This window comes from Leptonychotes weddellii, chromosome 13, assembly GCF_054177405.1.
Source record: "Leptonychotes weddellii isolate Sample4059 chromosome 13, ASM5417740v2, whole genome shotgun sequence".
NCBI lineage: Eukaryota > Metazoa > Chordata > Mammalia > Carnivora > Phocidae > Leptonychotes > Leptonychotes weddellii.
Genome location: NC_138381.1, coordinates 4,590,799 through 4,597,292, shown reverse-complemented (window position 1 = coordinate 4,597,292; position 6,494 = coordinate 4,590,799). Strand labels below are relative to the sequence as shown.

Sequence of the window (6,494 nt, the reverse complement as noted above, 5' to 3'; positions counted from 1 at the left end):
TACAGGTGGTTTTTAATTTAGACCTACAATGTCACTTAATTTCCTGAAAGGCTAAAATTTGGCTAATAATTGTTAGCAGAACACTTCTAAGTTATCTAAATCACAAGAAGACAGAAAAATCAGGAATATTGTCAGAATGTTTGTTTTTGCTAAGAGACCTCATTTCACCCCTTAATTCCATCCATCATGTCTAAGTGCTTTTTTATGAGACAGAAGAGTCAACATTTACCTGGAGCTGAAGAACACCCTTTGATTTTCATCTGGAATTGAAAGAGAAGTCATTTGTCATGAAGAATAATTGAAAAATTAATCAATTCAAGATTCCTCACATTTTTTAAGGTTTGAGCTGACATTTTTCCTTCACATCCATGGAATAAAACCCTAATTATACTGGTTGCAAATGATATTTTATGAATTTTAATCAAAAATTCAGCCCTAGAAGACAACAGCTTATAATAAAAGTGACCTGCCCCAGTTTCCATTATTATTTTGATGAGAGCTGCCTTTCAGCCCATAGGAATCAAATAGCCAGAAAGCTTTTTTTCCGATGTTCATTTAAATTTTTAAAAACTGAGAACATTTTCATTGTTCACAATAAAACAGGGTCCCTCTCTTGACTAGAAAAGAAATCCAAGGGCATTCAGCAGAAACCAGAGCAGAACAATGTGGTCTTCTGAACTTAACAGAACATCATAGATTCAGGCAGAGTAGGAGAAAGTGTGGACAGCCCAGTAAGGAGCTGAGGAGGTCAAGAATATAATGTAACCAAAATATCAGTGGCTTGACCAGTGTGCTAGGAGTCCTGATCAAGAGTGGAAGCAAAATGGCTTGCAACTAGGTTGAGCACCAAAGCCCAAGAAAAAGCTGACCAGGCAGTCAATGGGGTGAGCACCATGGACAGCTCCAACTGACCTCTCCTTTCAGGCCTGCTCTCTTGGCCTGACCACCAGCAAAGCCTGAGAATTCTTTCTGAGGCCTCTTAGGAGCAAGCATTAGTCCACAGTGAAGGACCTATGCCTCATGCACAAAGAGTCCTCAGTTGACAAGTTGGGTGGCTGATTTCTAGCCCAAGAGTTGATGCCAGGGTTCTGTCCCTGTCTAGGGTTATGTCTTGGGTTTCTGTGAAGCTCCAGCTCTTCTTCCTTTATTTAAACAACAAAAGAGACCATCCAAATATGGTCTGCATATTTGAATGCACAGAAAATTCTGATAAATTCCAGAAAGTATAGGAAATTGAAGGAATCACAATTATAAACAACATATATCAAAGCTCTTTTCCTCCTTTAAAATATGGGCTCTGGGACAAATGGGTGCTTTCTTCCCAGTCATCATGACCCAAGGCCTTTGTAACAGCATGCCTCTGTGTAAAGAACCAACAGACTGCAATGTGTGAGAGGGACAAGAGCCTTAGGAAACCCACATGGCTGTGCTGGGAGGTGTTAGACCCTGGTTATCGCCCCCATACCCTAATCTGCTGAAACTCCAAGGCCTTGCTTGCTTCATCTCATCTATCTCAAGACCAAGAGCCAGCCATGAATAAGCCTGGTAATGTTTAGGATCCCATGCCACTGGGGGTCCTGCCCTAAGCCCTTTATTCTGTATGGTGAGGTAAGCATTCATCACTTCCCAGATAGCACCATACTGCAGTGTTTGTACATGCTCTTGCCTCTGTATGAATAACCTCTTCCTCAACCTCCTCCCCATCCATCCCTGGCTGACTCTTATCGGTGTAGAAGCCATTTCCCCCAGGGAGTCTGTCTTGGTGAGTGCCCCCTTATGTGTTCCTCATCTGAATATAGGGTAGCATTTATTATATATAGTATGTAATTGTTCTTTTAATGGTCAACCTGTCCCACTAGACTGTAAAGTCTTCGAAAGTGAGAATTATACCTCTTCTGAGTACCTTCCATTGTACCTGGCTAATAAATACTTACATTTATTGAAGGAATGAACCTTTTCTGTCTACCTCAAATCGTCTTCCCTTCTAAGACAGTCATAATATCATTATTTTTCATATCCTGTCAATAGTCCACAGGCAGAAAATGGCAATGATTTTGACTTCAAGTTAGAGTTGAAGTGGGACTTTGGGGGTGTGACTATAGTAGATAAAACACATTTGTTGCTGTGGTAGTTGGATGCCATCATAATGAGGATTTCTCTACTTATAGCACATTGTATTGCTGTAAAAGTTCGTATCCCAAATCTATTCCTTCATATCACCTTGACCCTCTAAGTGTTCTCACAAAGGCCCTGTACCTTAGGCAAAGCCAAGAAAGCTCTGAAAAATCTCTAATGGATCTTTCAGGAAGCATTGACTTTGGAAAGGTGATGTTTTGTGTACTGTAAGGGTTTTTTTTTTTTTAATAAAAAACTTTTCATTTGAGATTTATTGTGACATAAATTATTGTCCTCACTTGTAGGTTATTTGTTACCTAAAGCACACTATTAGATTAAATGGTTCAGCAAGATCCTCCATGATGTACAGTTGACCCTGGGACAAATGTAGGGGTTACAGGCAACCCTTCTGCAGTCAAAAATTTGCATATAACTTTTGACTTCCTGAAAACTTAACTACTAATAGCTTACTGTTGACCAGAAGCCTTACCAATAATATATACAGTGGATTAACACAAATTTTGTATGTTATATGTATTATATGTTGTATTCTTACAATAAAGTAAGCCGGAGGAAAGAAATATTAAGAAAATCACACAATACTCTATTATAGAAAAAAATCCCCATATAAGTGGACCTGCGTAGTTCAAACTTGTGTTGTTCTAGGGTCAACTGTCCTGTATTATCTCATTCATCCAAGGACTTGTTTCAATCTTTAGCTCACTTGTGAGTGTAGATAGTACTTCTGAGAAACTTTGTGATACAGACATCACAAATCCCTAGATCGTCTGAGACTTCCCTCTTCAGCCTCAAAGCCATCCTCAGAGCCTAACAAGCCTTCTGGGATGTGTCCACACACAAGTTTTAAACAGAGAAAACTGGGGCGCTTGGGTGGCTCAGTCAGTTAAGCGTCTGCCTTCAGTCAGGTCATGATCCCGGGGTCCTGGGATGGAGCCCCATGTCAGGCTCCCTGCTCGGTGGGGAGCCTGCTTCTCCTTTTCCCTCTGCTGCTCTCTGCTACTGTACTCCCTCTCTCTCTCTCAAATTAATAAATAATCTTTAAAAAAAAAACAGAGAAAACTAAGTGACACATTGTGGATTCTGAATTCTGCTGGGGAGTTTCTTTAGATTGTAAGTGGGGACGACTAGAAAAGCTAGGAATTGGGATGAGAGAGAAGAGGGCACCTACCAAGTGCAGATAGTTGTAGTCATGATAGGCTTCACTGAGAATTATCCTCGCCTTGTGTTTACAAGCCCAAAATTAGATAAAACTGAATGAATAGTAAATTTAAAATGATGCCTATATATCCTTAATACTAAAGTTTCTACAAGCGTGAATCAAAGTCCTTTCTTTCCCGAATTGTCTGAGAAAAAGAGCTTCAGTATTAGAATGAGTTTGCTGCCTGCAAAGAAACAATTTGTTAAACCAATTATCAGCCTTTGGGGGGCTTCTGTAATACTTAGAGTCTCATTAAGCAGTAACACCTAGGCTTGTCTGACCTATTTTTTGTACTTTTCACAAAAAGATGATATATAATAAAGTGAGAACTTAGAGCCCAAATGTACCTATGGTTGACCTATCCTTCTGGGCATGTCTCAGAGGAACATCAGGCCTGTGCCCTGTGCCCCCAACACATCATCGTCAATCCAGCCCTGCTCTCCATTCAAGTCTGCCTTCGTTGGAGCCAGAGTGCTCTCCAAAATGCAAATCCGGCCGTACTACCCCCATGAGGATCATGGCTCCTCAGACAAAGACATGCCCTCCATTCTTGGCATCTGCCCCCTGCCCTTCAGCTTCACCTCCTCCTGGCTCTGTTTGCTCTTTGCACTTCCCCCCATCCACACATGGACCTCTCTCAGCCTGGGTGCTCTCACAGACTCAGCGTGAGGCTGAATCCAATCCATTCCCTGTTTCCTGGCTTAATCACTGTCTCATCAGACAACCTGCCCTACCCTTCCTGACTCAGCCAAACAGCCCTGTTGTAGGTCTCACGAAATCATATGCTCTCTCTGATGCTCTTGTCACACTTATAATTTTACTTACGTATTTATGTGGCTGTTTGATTGCCTCACCAATTAAACAATAAACCTCATGGGGATCAGGGACCATATTTTTGCTATTCATCACTGAACGCCCAACACCTAACATTGCCTAGAACATAGTAGGTGCTCAGCGAATGCGTCTCCAATTTAAAAAAAAAAAGGAGAAAACAGAGAAGGAGGAGGACAGGGAGGGAGAGAGAGAAAGAGAAGGGAAAGAGGACACCAGATTTACAGAAAGTAAACCAATATGTGCTAGTATTCAATGAAACCGGAATTTAGGGTGAAACTGATGGTGTTGGAGGGAAGCCTCAATATTCCAAGGCTGTTGTCTATTCACTGACCACATGGGTGATCAACCCTCTTGGGAGTCAGGGCGCTGCTTCCTTGGAGGTCCTTCTACAAAGGAAGAAGGAGCTACATCCCCGCTTCAGTGCTATGTCAAATATGAGCAGTGGAGTTGCCAGTGAACCCTCTGAAGTGGGCCCTCCTGCATTTCTGAGCAAGGAGGTGGGTGCCGTTCACAGCCCAGAAGCTCCGCTCTAGGGAACAGATCACTTCCAAGTGGGTCGTCATAGGAAGCCCATCAGTTTTTGGCAACACACTCTTCCCAGCTGGTTCTCCCAGTCCCCCTCCACCTTCAGTGTTGACGCTTAAGGCTTCAGTGATCAGTCTCTCAATCAGTGTTAATGACCACTTTCACGGAGTATCTAGCCACCTCCAGAAACCAGAGGCAGTAAGGGACACCGACTTAGACGAGAACCCGTTCCGTCATCAGTAAGCCATGGGAAAGAAGAGACATGTTCAGCTGTGTGAGAGCATACCGAGTAACGGTAAGGAAAAGTAATTACTTGCACATAAATCTCTTAGGGCTGCGCCAGGCACACAGTAAGTGCTCAGTACATTTACGTACAAGGCCTTCAGAAATTCCGTCTCTGAGAAAGCTGTGGCCTTCTTGGAAGGAGTTTGAATTCTTTTCTCAGCTCTGGTGGAACACTGCCCACAACATGCTACTTGAATGAGAGCACCCCTTCTGTGTTCTAGTCGTCCCGCAGGAGGAAAGCGGATGCACCCTACATAGCCACGCCTCCTTCCGACGTGCTGACCGGGGCAAAGACCCCAGCAGCCAGTCAGCGACTTCTGCTCCTTCTGAATCTCTGCCTGAGGTTGGAGACAGTGTCTGCTCAGGTTCCTGGGTGCTCCTGATGTGTGTGCCGTGATGGGGAGTACTCACCCATTCTCGCTGGGTCTCCTTCCCAGTCCGATGGGACGTCCACCCCCGCGGGCAGATGTCCTGCCACCATCATTTCATCCCAGCACTTCCAGCGGTACCCACAGGACCTGGAATGACTGTATCAGTGAATAAAAATATTAGGAGGGTTTCTGTCTCCCAGATGTCTTCATTTAGTGTCCACATGTTTTAAAACGTCTGCCTCCAGGACCAACTTCCTCAAGGCTTTTCTGACAGACTGGCGCACTAAACTTTCAAGACCTAACAAACTCCAGGTTTCATCAATTTGAGCTAAAAAATAAAATAAAATAATAATAACGTCTCATGCATGGCCCTCGCTTCCATGGCTCTTCTGCAGATAAGACCCCGCTCATCTCAGCATTTGGCCCAGGCTCTTACCTCTGGTCTCAAGCTGAAAACGTGTGCAGCCGACTGGACTCGTCCTTGCTGGTGAAGACTTTCTTTTACTTGCCTCTAAACGTGAAGAGAGGGTGTAGATACAAAGTTAGAAAAGCAGAGAAAAGAATCAAGGGGTTTTTATTCTTAAATAACTAAAAAGAAATTTATAAATGTTAAGATACTTTCAAAATAGTTCTCTCGTCCTTGTGATCAAGTCTCTATAATCACCAGGAGACATTATGGATTTAAATAGGTTTAGATGAGTCAATAAATGAGAAACTTTACTCCTAAATAATACCTCTCCACAAACAGAAATAAGATATGAAGGGACAAATATTATGTGGCATTAAAGTATTACAGGTTGTACACATTCATTTTGTATAAAATAAAAACTATTTGTAACAAGGGAGAAATTGTTCCTTAAGGGTTGTCCTATGGAAGAAGGATCTGAAGCAACTGATATTTTAAAGCCCAGTGTAAACAAAACAAGAAGAAAACAGAGCAAGTTCCTACCTAAACACAGACAATAAGGCACAAGCCCATGAAAGGATATTTACAATTACTTGTACTATGTAAAGCCACGGGTTAAATATTCAGAGTATAAACTGAGGTAAAATGTACTTTGATAGAAGCCATACCTTACAGAGCTCATTCTACTGCTAACTAGCAACAGACTCATTATTATACATCCACAAGAGATGTAGAAACA

General features: G+C 42.5%; 1 long non-coding RNA gene across 1 annotated transcript; it reads right to left on the bottom strand.

Annotated features, from left to right (window-relative positions):
* Positions 1–237: 237 nt before the first annotated feature.
* On the bottom strand, positions 238–5,847 carry LOC145716676 (uncharacterized). Its single transcript, XR_014139473.1, has 3 exons — positions 5,786–5,847; positions 5,390–5,505; positions 238–260 (listed from the first exon to the last, which is right to left on the bottom strand). It is a non-coding gene; the product is annotated as an uncharacterized LOC145716676 (long non-coding RNA).
* Between the last annotated feature and the right edge of the window lie 647 nt (positions 5,848–6,494).